Genomic DNA, 14298 nt, shown 5'->3' with positions numbered 1-14298 from the left:
TTTTTTAAAATTTATTTTATTATTTTATGTAAATGGGTATCTTGCCTGCATGTATGCATGTGTATCATGTGCATGCCTGGTGCCCTCGTGAGCAGAAGAAGGCAATAGAGTCCTTGGGACTGGAGCTAGAGATGATTGTGAGCCACCATGCAGGTGCTGGGACTTGAACTGCAGACTTTTGCAAGAGCAATCAGTGCTGTCACCACTGAGCTGGCTCTCCAGCTCAGGTTTGTTATTCTTAAGTAATGGTGCAGATGGAGAAGGTAGGAAGGAGTAACATTCTATATCTTGTCCTAAAAAATTAAACATAGGAGTTGTATCTTTAGGATGAACATAGTTTTCTTAACGATGAATGATAAGATATTTAAGGTCTGCATCTGATTTAAATATAGCCCCCATAACAAATCACAGTTTTTTCTTCTTTTTCAATTCATTTTTCTTTTATTTTTTGTTATTGAAAATAGATTCTTCTCTCATACAATACACCCTAACTAACCACAGTTTCCCCTCTCTCCATGCCTCCCTTCTTCCCTCCTCAGCCTCCCACCTTCTCTGATCTACTCCTTCTCAGTCTACTATCAGAACAGAGCAGGCCTTTAAGAGATAACAACCAAACATAAGAAAACAAAATACAATAAGACAAGGCAAAGGCCCCCCAAGCTGGTCCAGGCAACCTAACAGGGGGAAAAGAGTCCCAAGAGCAGGCAAAAGAGCCCGAGATACACCCACTTCCACAGTTAGAAGTCCCACAATGCACAAAGCTAACAACCACAGTATACACAGAGGGCCCGGTGCAGACTCATGAAGACCCTGTGCTTGCTGTTTCTGTCTCTGTGAGCCCATGGGAGCCCTGCTTAGTTGAGTCAGTGGGCTGTGTTCTACTGGTGCCCTCCATCCCCTCTGCCTCCTACAATCTTTCCTCCCTATCTTCTGCGGGATTCCCTGAGCTCTGAGGGGATGGACCAGATGGAAACATCCAATTTATACTCTCTCTACACATAATGTCTGACTGTGGGTCTGCATCTGCTCCTATCTGATACTGGAGGCAGCCTCTCTGAACATGACTGGACAAGGCACTGATCTGTGACTATAGCAGAATATCATTAGGAGTCATTTCTTTTCTTTCCTTTTCTTTTCTTTTCTTTTCTTTTCTTTTCTTTCTTTTTTTAAAAGACCAGTCATGTTTGGTTTTACCCTAGGTCTCTGGAGTATACATTCTCTGGTTCCTGGTTATCCAAGCAGTGTTGGACATGGGCTCCCTCTTGTGGAGTGGGACTTGAGTTAAATCAGACATAGTTTGGCTACTACCACAAGTTCTGTGGCATATCTGACAGATAGGAAATATTGTTGACTAAGGGTTTTGTGGTTGGGTTTGTATCCACATTTCTCCTTTGGTAGCTGGCAGAGTATCTTCGTGCACCAAAGAGATTAGAACATAGGGGTAAGAGATCCATGTGGGTACCAGGTCAATCTTTTAGAATCAGTAATCATTGATATCTCTCAATTCCCCAATAAAAAGAAACTGACTAACAGAATAGATATGAAAACATGATTCATCCTTCTAGTGCATCCAAGGAACACACTTCAACATCAATAACAGACATTACTTCAGGGTAAAAAGTTGGAAAAACGATGTTCTAAGCAAATGAACCTAAGAAGCAAGCTTGTGCATATCTAGCAAAAGGGATTTCAAACCAAAACTGATCAAAAGAGATAGGGAAGGGCACTATATACTCATCAAAGGAAAAATCCACCAAGATGAAATTTCAGTTCTTAACATTTGTGCTCTAAACACAAGAGAACCCCCTTTTGCAAAAGAAATATTACTACAGCTTAAATCGCATATTGATTCTTACACACTGATAGTGGGAGCCTCAGTACCCTGCTCTCATCAATGGACAGGTAAGCCAGAGAAATACTGGGCTGACAGATGTTATAAAACAGATGGACCCAACATATTCACACAACTTTTCATCCAAACACAAAAGAATATATCTTCTCTGCTCCTTAGAGAACTTTCTATAAAATTGACCACATATTCAGACACAAAGAAAGTCTGAACAAATAAAACTGAAATAACTCCTTGCATCTTATCAGACCACCAACCATAGATTAAAGCTGGATATTAACAACAACAGAAACAACAGAAAGCTTATAAACTCATGGAAAATGAACAATTCTCTACTGAATGAAAAATGGGTCAAGACAAAAATAAGAAAGAAATGAAAGACTTTCTAGAATTCAATGAAATGAATACATAGCATACTCATACTTATGGGACACAATGAAAGCAGTACGGAGGTGAAAGTTCATAGCACTAAGTGCCTACAAAAAAACTGGAGATCTCATAATAGCAACTTAACAGCACATCTTTTCAGATGTGCTCTAGGATGGAAAGAGGTAAGCATACCCAAGAGGAGTAGATTGCAAGAATAATCAAACTGAGGGCTGAAATCAACAAAGTAGAAACAGAACAATAGGAAGAATCAGGGAAACAAAGAGTTAGTTCTTTAAGAAAAATCAACAAAATAGACAAACCCTTATCCAAATGAACCAAAAGGAAGAAAGAGAATATCCAAATTAACAAAATGAGAAATGAAAAGTGGAACATAACAACAGACATCAAGGAAATCCACAAAATCATAAGGACATACTTTTAAAACTTGTACTTGACCAAATTGGATAACCTAAAAAAATGGATAATTTTCTTGATAGATAGCAGTTACCAAAATTAAGTGAAGATCAGATAAACAATTTAAATAAACCCATAATTCCTAGTGAACTATAAGCAGAAACTAAAAGTCTTCTTAACAAAAAAAGCCCAGGGTTTTATCACAGAATTCTACCTGATTTTCAAAGAAGAAAAAATAATCCATATTTATCACCCTTCACAAAACTCAAGTCCAGTTGGATTGAAGACCTCAACTTAAACCAGACACTGAACCTGATAGAAGAGAAAGTGGGAAGTAGCTTTGAATGCATGGGCAGAGGAGACCAATTACTAAATATAGCACCAGTAGCACAGACACTGAGAGAAACAATAAATGAACCCTCCTGAAACTGAGAAGTAAATCAAAGGACACAGTCACTAAGACAAAATGGCAGCCTACAGAATGGGAAAATATCTTCACTTGCCCCATATCAGTCAGAGGACTGATTTCCAAAATATATAAAGAACTTAAGAAACTAGACATCAAATTACCAAATAATCCAATCAAAAAAATGGGAAACAGATCTAAATAGAAAATTCTCAACAACTGCAAATGGCTTAAAGACACTTAAGGAATTGTTCAACATCATTAGCCATCAGGGAAATGGAAATCTAAACAACCCTGAGATACCATTTTATACCTGTCAGAATGACTAAGATCAAAACACCAATGATAGCTTATGCTGGAGAGGATACAAAGTAAGGGGAACACTCCTCCATTGCTTGGGGGAGTGCAAACTTGTACACCACTTTGGAAATCAGAATGGCAGTTTCTTAGAAAATTAGAAGTCAATCTACCTCAAGACCCAGCAATACCACTCTTGGGCATATACCCAAAGGATGCACGCTCATACCACAAGGATATTTGTTCCACTATGTCCATAGCAGCATTATTCATAATAGTCAGAACCTAGAAACTGCCTAGATGCCCCTCAACCAAAGAATGGCTAAATAAAATGTGGTACATTTACACAATGGAGTACTAGTCAGTGGTAAAAAACAGTGACATCTTGAAATTTGCATGCAAATGGATGGAGCTAGAAAAAAAAAAACATCCTGGGTGAGGTAACCCAGACCCAGATAGACAAACTTAGTATGTGTTCACTCATAAGTAGATACTAACTGTAAAATAAAGGATATTGAGCCTATAGTTCATGATCCTATATAAGCTAAGTAACAAGGTGAACCCTAAGAAAAACATACTTAGATCTACCTTGAAAGGAGAAACAGACCAGATATCCTGAGAAAATTGGGAGTAGTGGGGGGAGAAGGGAGGGTGGATGAGAACATGAGGGAATGAGAAGCTCAAGGAGGGGAAAGGACAGTGAGGGAGAGAAAGGAAAGAGATGTCTTGATTGAGGGAGCAATTAAAGGACTAGTGAGAAAAATGACACTAGGGAAATTCCCAAGAATCCACAAGGATGACTAAGACTCTAAGCAACAGTGGAGAGTGTGCTTAAACTGGCCTTCCCCTGTAATCAGAATAATGACTGTCTTAATTGCTATCCTAGAATTTTCAACTAGCAACCAATGGAAGCAGTTACAGAGATCTACAGTGAAGCACTGGTGATGTGGGAGTGTCATATATCAATCTGTTGATTTCATTGGTTAAGCAATAAAAAAACTGCTTGGCCCTCATAGGTTAAAACATAGGTGGGAGGAGTAAACAGAACAGAAGGCTGGGAGAAAGAAGCTGAGTCAGGAGTCGCCATGATTCTCCCACTCCAGGCAGATGCAGGTTAAGATCATTCCTGGTAAGCCAGCTCGTGGGCTATACGGATTATAAAAAATGGGCTAGTCCAGGTGCGAGAGTTAGCCAAGAAAAGGCCAGATATAATGGGCCAAGCGGTGTTTAAAAGAATACAGTTTCCGTGTAATTATTTTGGGGCATAAGCATAAGCTAGCCATGTGGGCAGCTGGGTGGCGGGGACACAGCCCCGCCGCTCCTATCTCAACACACTGGGCTGAGCTGCAGGAGACCAGTGCAAGAAAGAGAGGAGCAATAATATGAGCAAAGCAATGAAACTGCCATCTGTACAAAGGACTGAGATTACTGGAACTTCACAGTGCTTCCTTTGCTAGAGTTCAGTTAACTGGATATACAAATAGAAATACTTACTATTAGTGCCAAAGCAAAAAGTGCACTTGAACCCCTGCCATGTATAAGTGAACCCAGATTTGAGACAAGCATGTAGTGGACAGTCTGGACTTTAGAAAGCTTCTGCCTGGTACCCTTTTCCCAGATTATAAAGTGAAAGTTCATGAATTCCCACCACAGAGCATACACCTGCAATTCTGCAATTCCTCAAATGCTAGCTTGGATTCCAAGTTTGGAATGATGGCAATACTGACAAAAGAACTATTGGAAAAAACAGGAAGACATGGTCACTACTTTAAGTGTCTGGGGCAACCAGCCCAGTTCTTCATCCTTGAAATGAAAGAAAAGGAAGGTTGCTAACATTGCCTCAGACTGACTGACAGAATAACCATGCAACAGACTCAAAACCTACCACCTGCACCCGAACTTCTATTACAGAATGATTTGATTCAGGAGGAACTTCTATTTTCATTTTTTCTTGTTTTTTCTTTTCCTTTCCTTTCCTTTTCTTTTTCCTCCTTCCCTCCTTCTCTCCCTCCCTCCCTCCCTTCGTTCCTCTTTCATATACCTCTGTGTGCACATGCTTAGGGAGACCAGAGGTTGATGTTTGGTATCTTCCTTTATTGCTCTCCACATTATTTACTGAGGCAGGGTCTTTTGCTGACTAGTCTAGTTAGCTACCTTGTCCAGAGGATCCGCTGTCTCTGCTTCCAAAACACTGGGATGGTATTTGGCCCACCCCCTCCCCAACTTTAAAGTTTGGGATCCAAATTTCAGTTTTGACACTACAAATTCCTTATTTATGGATCCATTTGCCCAGACCCTTTGGGAGGATTTTTTGTTGTTGTTGTTTTTTAGTTGTTTAAGATAGGATTTCTCTGTGTAACGCTTGCTGTTTTGGAACTTGCTCTTTAGACTAGGCTGGCCTCAGACTAGAGATATGCCTGCTTCTGCCTCCTGAGCACCGGGATTAAGGGTGTGAGCCGCCAATGGCTAGCTGTGGGGGAGAATCTTAATAGATGTGCTGTTCACACATCTGAGCTCTCTCTACTTCTAATGGGTTTCAGTCTCCATCCACTCTCCGCCAAGCAAGTTCATAGGGCATATTACTACATACTAATGGGACTAGTTTAATAGGCAAGTATTAAAAACAAGGTATTGAAAAGAAGAGTGGTAATTCCTTTGCCCCAGCTCCTATTTTCCTACTAATTTAGCCTAAAATGTAAAAACTCAATTAGCTTGATTTAGAGGCATAATACTACACACAATAAAATGTTTTATTTATAGATTGTGGTTATATTAAAGCTTAAAAACACTGATAGATTATTTTCAAAGCTATCACAAATGGTTATAGTATATTAAAATACAATTAAAACATGAAAATATATAAATATATATAAACTTTATGTTGCCATGGTGAGTCAGCGGTGAAAGGATGAATGAAAAGGTCTTTGACGAGAATGATTTCTTGCTCCATAAAAGGGTGTTGACTGTGGAAAGAAAAGTTCAGCAACTGGTATTTACTATCTTGAGATACCAAGGCTCAAGAATATTTTTATTTTATTATTAGAACATTTTTATCTTATTTCATTTTCTTTTTCTTTCTTTCTTTTTTTTTTGGAAGATGATCTCGGCTGCAACACTGTACATTTTTTCTTTCTTTTTCTTTTTCTTTTTTTTTATTGAGAAAAGGAAAAAAAACAAGTTTCTGCCTCCTCCCAGCCTCCCATTTCCCTCCCCCTCCTCCCACCCTTCTCCCCCCACAGGGCGGGGAACCCTGACTGCTCTTATTTCATTTTCTAATATAGTAACAGTAATAGCAATATTGATTTCTCAATATATTTTAATCACTGTTTTAAAAATTCTTTATGCAACAAACATATATGTTTGTGACTGTGACCAAGGACTTGGGAGAGGGGAGAACATGATCAAAATATATTTACATTTAAAAGTTGTTTAAGATAATAAAAACAAAATACATAAAAATAAAACAATTAAGTGGAGGTAGGCTAAGAGTAGATCTTCACCTTTCCTCCTTGTCTCCAAATCCAGCTCCCCAGTCTCACCCCTACCTCTGCAGCAGACCATGTGCTGCAGCCTCGCCCCTCCCTGCTCCCATCTCTAAGGCTTTATACAGATCTCTTCCAGCCTGTCTCCCCACTAATCCCATTATTCCAGCCCCCAACTCCAGTAGGCATCCCCGGGACTCCATCAGCCAAGGCTACCACAGAAACAAGTAGGTCAGCTAAGCAGATGGGTGAGCTAGAGACAGATCTTCACTCTCCCTCTTTTCCAAGTCCAGTGTCCCAAGTGTCATCCTCAGCTTGGTACAGAAACTTCCTAAAATATGTACATATATGAAGGTTATCTAAATGAAACCCCCAAACAGAGAGACAGAGCTCTAAATGGACATCTCTTGCACCAAATGAAGCTTCCAGGACCGGGAATGGGTTACATCTCATTGAGTTGTTGGATAAAAGGGTCTCATAGGAACTCTCAAGAATCCAGGCTATTGACAAGGCTATTAGTTGTTCTCTGCACACTGATATCATTGCCCCAGTGCTGAAGACAATACTTCTATAACTCACTGAACACAGAGAAGTTAAGCTGGTACCTACCTAGAACTTCACTCTAAGGGATAACTGTTCTTGGTACTGGAAGGCACTCTGTACACGACCAAAGAGAAAGGGAAACACCAGCCCAGCTACAAATGCTTGGATCTACAGTTGTATCCTGTCTGCAAGATATGCTAGTGCAAGGTTGGCACAAAGCCTGTGGGAGTAATCCACCAATATCTGATTTACTTAAGGCCCACTCCTCGAGATGGGACCCATGTCATTGCTGCTTTGGTGACCAAGAAACCTGGGACTAGGTAGCCCAAAGACCTAAGGTTAAACCAAATACTACTGTTCTACTAAAGGAACCTAACAATAAAATGAGACCTTTTATACCCCTAGATCAGTGCCTTTCTCAGCCATCATCAGAGAACTTTCTCCCTTCATCAGATGGGAGCTAATACAGAAGCCCACAGACAGATAGTATGCAGAGGGGACACTCCCTCTTCAATGAAATGTCTCCATCTAATCTTCCCTAGTAGGGTCTCTACTAGCCTGCAAGGATTGGGGTCCTAGATCTTAAAGGAGAAGTGGACACATGCCCTAAGAACCTGAGTCCAACCAATAATCACTTGGAAATGAAAATTTAGTTTTCTCTAAGGGAGTCTCGCTGGGGAGACAAATTATTCTTAAGGGTAGGCTGCATTCCCAGCAGTAGATAGGCCATGGAAAATGAACCCAACTGCTTCCTTGGAGGTTCCTGACATATAATGTTGTGTCAGGGCTTTCTCTCTCTCTCTCTCTTTAAATTTTTATTTATTTTTTTTAATTTTATTCCCCCATCTCTCTTTGCCCTATAGACTCTTTGAGTATACATTATGGCTTCCAGCTTTTTGTGTTTATGGGTTTCCTGTGTGTGTCAATTTGTCAGTCTCTGTATCTATATCTGTATTTTTTCCTCGGGCTCTTTTCCTTCTGTTTGTTTTGTCCTATTCTGATGTGTTTTTATTTCATTTTATTATTCTGTAGAAGCCTTTTTGTTTTACAATGAGACAGACAGGTTGTGGATCTAGATGTGAGGGGTGGTGGGGAGGAACTGGGAGGAGCAGAGGGAGGGGAGAAAAAACTATGTTCAATAAAAGAAAAATATTGTTCTTTGCCAAATGTTTACATTTACATAATATATTTTGTTCCTTTTACCCATTAATCTCTTTCATCTTTTAGGGAACCACCTCTTTTGCTACTCAAGTCCTCCTGCTATTTGCATATCTTTAAAAACTATTGTTTGAATGTTGCATGTTTCTCTCTCTCTCTCTCTCTCTCTCTCTCTCTCTCTCTGTGTGTGTGTGTGTGTGTGTGTGTGTGTGTGTGTGAGAGAGAGAGAGAGAGAGAGAGAGAGAGAGAGAGAGAGAGAGAGAGAAAGAGATTCCATAATTCAAGAATTTTTTGTTTTTAAAGTTGAGCAGTCTCCGAGCTGGAGCCAACTAACTTTAGAGCTCCAAAATAGGAACAGTATGACATGTAATCAATTTTTTATGAGTAGCAGCTACATAAACTTCATTTTCTAAAGGCTGAAAACAGTTCTCAAAGGGATCTTGAATATATTTGACAACAACCCAGTGGTAAATCATAAAATTTTGTTTATATATTTTTCTTTTCAGAGCCACCTTAAGCTTAAGACATTTGGTCTTTTTGTGAAAAGATGTGAAGAAAATGTTCCAAATTGGTAAATTCAGCACTTTTCTGTCCCTCCTCCCATTACAGACATTCACATTGGATTCAGATATTCAGTTCCAAAGACTGTAATGCAAAATATTACCATCAAGTAAAGACATCCAAGAATGAAGAGAGGATGGTAAGGCTGGGGTCTTATTGCAACCTCTCATCAAGTTGTACAGTGACTGTGTATGACCATCTCCACTGAGTACGTGGTTGAGATAACTATAGGATCTCCCCCAAACAAATACTAAATGTAATGGGTAATTTTTGCTTTTGATATAATCTGTGAATGTTTGCATATTAAATATTTGCCCTTGCAGGAGTCCTTACCCAGTTATCTTGTAAGTGGAGATAGTTACAAGAAGTGCAGATTCTCTGCCTTTTCAGGAACCAGACTTGAGCAGGAAGGGGCATTTCTAGGTCATCCATGGCATAAGAACTTCCAAAGGAAAAACAAAGCAATGAAAACAGGAGTTAGAAAGCAGTGCAGAGGCCTAAGGGTCACTATCCCTGGGCTCTACGTCCAGCCTCAACACAGCCGTTTAGTGAGCCAGTCGCCTTGGTATAAAAACAATAGATTTAACAGTCTGCTAAGAAACTACAGTTTTGATAGCTTTAAGATGACTGTGTTATTACTGTTCAACAGTCTCAGACCTCCACTGAGGGCTAATAAGTCTATGGATACTGAGATTATTCTCAGTTAAGAAAAATCTCTTCCAGAAAATACTGTGTTGGAGTAATTGGCTGAAGGGAAGATATTCCTAAAATCTCTCCGAGTTGAATTAGCAGGTTACCAGGAGCTAATGATGTCTGATTACTTTTTTAAGGATTTTATTTGATTATAAATTATATATGTGTGTGTGTGTGTGTGTGTGTGTGTCTGTCTGTCTGTCTGTCTGTGTGCCTGTGTGTGTGTGTACACAAGTACAGTGCCCACAGATTCCATAAGAGGGCCACAGATTCCCCTGGAGCTGGAGCTAAGGCTTTGTTCTGAACTGACAGATGCAGGTGCTAACCAAACTCAGGTCCCGTGGAAGAGCCGTCAGTGCTCTTATCCACTGAGCCATCTAGCCCCGGAATGGTAGCCTTTCAGAATGTCAGTGGGTCATCTTGGAAGTTGACTTCCACAAACTTCTTAACCAGCACAGTGCACTAAAGCTTAGTTAAGAAAACAGTGTTTTCTGCTCATTATGTCAAATTAAATCTGGAACTTTCTGGCTCAGTGAATCTAGAAAATCATTTAATATGTTTGTATCTAAGTTTCTGTCATTAAGTTGGCCTGGTATTCATGCTGTACACACAGAGTTGATAGTAAGGATTCAAGTGCCCTGGACTCACAGACACTATGAGTGGTACACAGTGGCTCAGTGGTTATTGTCATTAGAAAGGACTGAGTCCTATTCTTACCCAAATGCTGATGCCATACACAATCTAGGTTTTGGAAATTTTCTAATTTTTTTGTTTTATTTAATTCCAAATTACTTCTGGAGTTAGAAACTTACTATTTGAACCAGTAGGCTGTTTTTGTTTTTAAAGCTTTATCTTTTATGTCATTTGTTGCTGAATTATTTTAAAACTTAGAAGGTAGAATTAATTTTCATTTGACTTTCTGAACCCTAATCTTCTAGTAACCTAGAGTTTCAGTCTCCTCTCTCTCCTACTTCTCCCTCCTTCTGCCACCCCCACCTCTATCTTGCAGTACTTGGGGATTCATTTCAGGCATTGTGATTGTTAGGTAAGTGCTCTACCACTGAGCTCTGTCCTCGGCCCTCTTTTTATATTGAGATGGTCTAGTTTTTATAGCTGGCCTTAAACTCATGGAGTAGCGTTAGGCAGGTCTTTAACTTACAGTCTGTCTTCCTTATCCTCCTGAGTAGCTTGTTTTACATGACTGCCATGAGACCCAGCTAGGGTCTTTTGGGTTGTTCAGAAGGCCAAAGCCAATCCGTGTACTTAAGAAATTTCCACAGATACTGTGTGTCAGTATTGGTGTAATGCACTTGGCCTGGCAACATGTCCTTCATTGTGGGGAGTAGAAAGGATGAACAGCCAGGACCCACTCATGGCTTTGTAAATTGTTTCACTTTCTTGGCCTAAAGTTTGGCTTCTGGTAGGGGCTGCAATAAAGTTAAGATGGATTAACATGCTGTAGACACACAGCTACAAAACTCAGGATCTCATGAGGGATCTCTGAAAACTCCCTCCCTATAAAGAAAAAGAAAACTAAACAAAACAAAAAAAAAAAGAAGTTACGAATTTCAAGGTTTGTGGACAAGCAATGATTCATTTTAGCCAAGAGCTGTTGAAATTTAATCAACGAGCGTGTGTTTTGTACTGACCTGGGAACCACACACTTCAGCGGAAGCTCAGCAGAAATATGTAAATTCTTGGGTTTATAGGTGAGCCAGGAATAAAAGATAGTTCTATCAACTACTATCTGTTGAGATAAAAGATATGGTTTGTCACAACACATTTTTATATATTCAAATAAGAAATTGAAGGATAAATCATTTGCCACTCTACCACCCCAAGAAATAAAGAAATACAACTGAATTAATGTGCTTAATGTTCTCTCTGCCATCAGAGGCACCGAAACAGGAAATACGGCAAAACACTTGACATATAATTGTGAATGAGATTGCCAAGAGGTGGGTACATTATCCCTGGAGCTTTTCACTAGCCCTTTCAAATCAAACTTCTAGGAAGCATTTCTTTCTTACTTAGATGGAAACGTGATCTGTGAGGATTTAAAAGATGAATAAACTATTTGAAGGAGTCTGAGAGACTCCTCCTGATACTTCCGACTTCAAACACAGTATTTGGCCTTTGCTTTGGATGTCCAAGTTTCTAAAATCTCATTAGAAGGAAGAGTGTTAACTAAAAACCAGTGTATTTGTATTGAACAACTGGATTTCCTAAGCATGAAATGCATATGCATTTCGTAATAAGTTACAAATCCTATGGTTTTACCATACTGGCTTCAAGTTCTGTAACAATTTGATCCTCCATTATCTATGCTTTTGGGATCATATTAGATATGATGTATTATCCCAGTTAATAATTCCAAAGTCAATAACTTGTTGATAGTGGGATGGATGATTCATGTGGTTCCCAAGGTCTGAAAAATTTATTTCATTTAGCTTTCAAATCCAGAGGTCAGACAGACAGATACTCTTAAGACTATGAAGTGGCCTCATCACAATTGGCAGAGTTTAGGCTGCATCAATTGTAGAGGAAGTCTGCTCAGAGAAAGGGGTAAGGGAAGAGCGTGGGAATAGGTATGTTGACCAGGGTTTCTCAGCTGACACTGCACATGAGATTAGGTAGCTCTCTGTTATGTCTGTTATGTGTGGAGGGGGCTGTGCCTGCAGACACTAGACACCTGTTCCTCTTCACCAGGTGCCAGTTGCACCCTCCTCCTCTCTGGAAGGAGTCATTGACATTGTCTCCTCAAATGGCCCAATGTTCCCTATGGAGAGGCTCGCCCCCACTTGATTACTATGGACTTACACTTCCGTGAAGGGCTCTATATTTGACACTTGCTTTTAGCTGCTAAAAACCTCATAATGCCTTTAGATTTCTTTTGATGGACATATGGGAACAAATCTGAGTGCCTGACGTCTTGCCGTGGGTAAGCACAGCTTGAGAAGTAGACGGAGATAGGCAATCACTGCACGAAACTACGAGGCAGAGAAGATTGAAGGCCCTTCATGTCAGTCTGTTCAAGTTAGTCCATGTTCATGACATGAAGTTCAGGTTCCTAGAAAATACTTATTTCAATGACTACAGCAATGCAAACTAAGGCAAGGTAAACGGAATCTTTTGTATTTCCCTTGGATGTGCTTGAACCTTCCTCCACCAAAGTTTACTTTCAGTTTTCCTTATAGACGCTGAAGTACTATTGCTTTTAGTGATATATACACACATACACACACATATAACACATGCATGTCTATTACTTAGAAGTGAACCAATTAAGTCTATTTCTAGTTCAGGTTCAGACCACTCCAGACCATTCTTGCCTCTTTACTTCCTGGGGAAAGTTTTAATCAAAAGACCGAAACTCTGTGTTTTCTGATTTGGATGATTTGGATGCTGAGGCACTATTAGTTTAAGTCCTGGGCCCTGAGCACCACACTAAGAAGGAGCAGCACAGGAATATCCCCAGGAATAAGCTGGAGTTTAGCGATGGAGACAGCACAATAGGATACTTCACTAGGGATGTCTTGTGTTTCTTTTATCATTGTTTATTTCATTCTGCTCATGCCAGAGTCATCATAGCACTAAGGCAACAGGCTTAGCGTAGGCATCAGCAAGCCTTGTCTGTGGCCCTTGCTCTGCTGGACACGAACCTCATGTGTCTGGTTACATGGCTTTTACACTCAATTCCTCATCTATATAAGTGGAAGCAGAATTGATCCTGTAGGATTAGGTATATAAAATGCCATGTGAAAATAATACATGTGCCATGCTGATAGAACATTAATTTATTTAATAGAAAAGTCTATATAGTTTTTTATTAATGCCAAGCATCTTGTACATAATATGTCTGGTGACTGAGTGGCAGTGATAAACACATTCTTCGTGTTCCTCTCAGGCTAAGGCACCCGGCTGGCAATACCAGTGCTACACACATTTAAGACAAGAGCGGGAAGTAACACTTGACCAGACTTTGCAGATGGCAGCAGGTAAAACGGTTCCTTCTCTTACCTCTGTAACAATCCCACAGTTCTGGATAGGAATATTAAACTCAAATTCATCTGGTCGCACAAAAGTCACTCTGCAGTCCGTCCCTAGAAATAATTCATCAGGGCCTACACGCTCATCTGGATAAAACAGCGCCCTTTTAGCTACAACACGAAGATTCAGATAATTGCACTCCACCAATACTGTTGGAAGAGAAGAACAGGCAGTCAGCTGCTGCACCTCAATACATGGCATGAAAGAAGACCTGGTTTAACCAAAACAAGCAGAGGCTGGGAGTGTGGGCAAGGGCGATCCCTGTCATAATATGACTCTACTTCTCTTTTCTTCCCATTGACATCCCTCAAATGAAACAACTCGCAAAATCCCGAAAGCTCTGCCTGAGATTAACTGTGGTGGCTATTTGGAAGCAGAGGTATGTACTTTTATCAGGGTGCTGTATTGGGTACCAAGCTCCCCAATCCTTGGCATCTGTGAAACTTAAGCCGTGTGTGTGTGTGTGTGTGTGTGTG

At 40.1% G+C, this 14298-nt stretch overlaps 1 protein-coding gene across 2 annotated transcripts in view; it reads left to right on the top strand.

Annotated features, from left to right (window-relative positions):
- Positions 1 to 14298, top strand: part of LOC101988605 (oocyte-secreted protein 1-like) — a 52976-nt gene that overhangs the window by 23366 nt on the left and 15312 nt on the right. The window contains exons 3-5 of one of the 2 annotated variants that reach the window (XM_005369669.2): positions 9128 to 9218; positions 13680 to 13770; positions 14161 to 14201. The gene's annotated coding sequence lies outside the window, so the exon portion shown is untranslated. The remainder of the gene's footprint in view (positions 1 to 9127; positions 9219 to 13679; positions 13771 to 14160; positions 14202 to 14298) is intronic. The other variant, XM_013354645.1, reaches the window with a different exon arrangement.

The sequence above is a fragment of the Microtus ochrogaster genome, unplaced genomic scaffold (assembly GCF_000317375.1).
Source record: "Microtus ochrogaster isolate Prairie Vole_2 unplaced genomic scaffold, MicOch1.0 UNK56, whole genome shotgun sequence".
Taxonomy (NCBI): domain Eukaryota; kingdom Metazoa; phylum Chordata; class Mammalia; order Rodentia; family Cricetidae; genus Microtus; species Microtus ochrogaster.
This window is presented reverse-complemented; position numbering and strand designations above follow the sequence as displayed.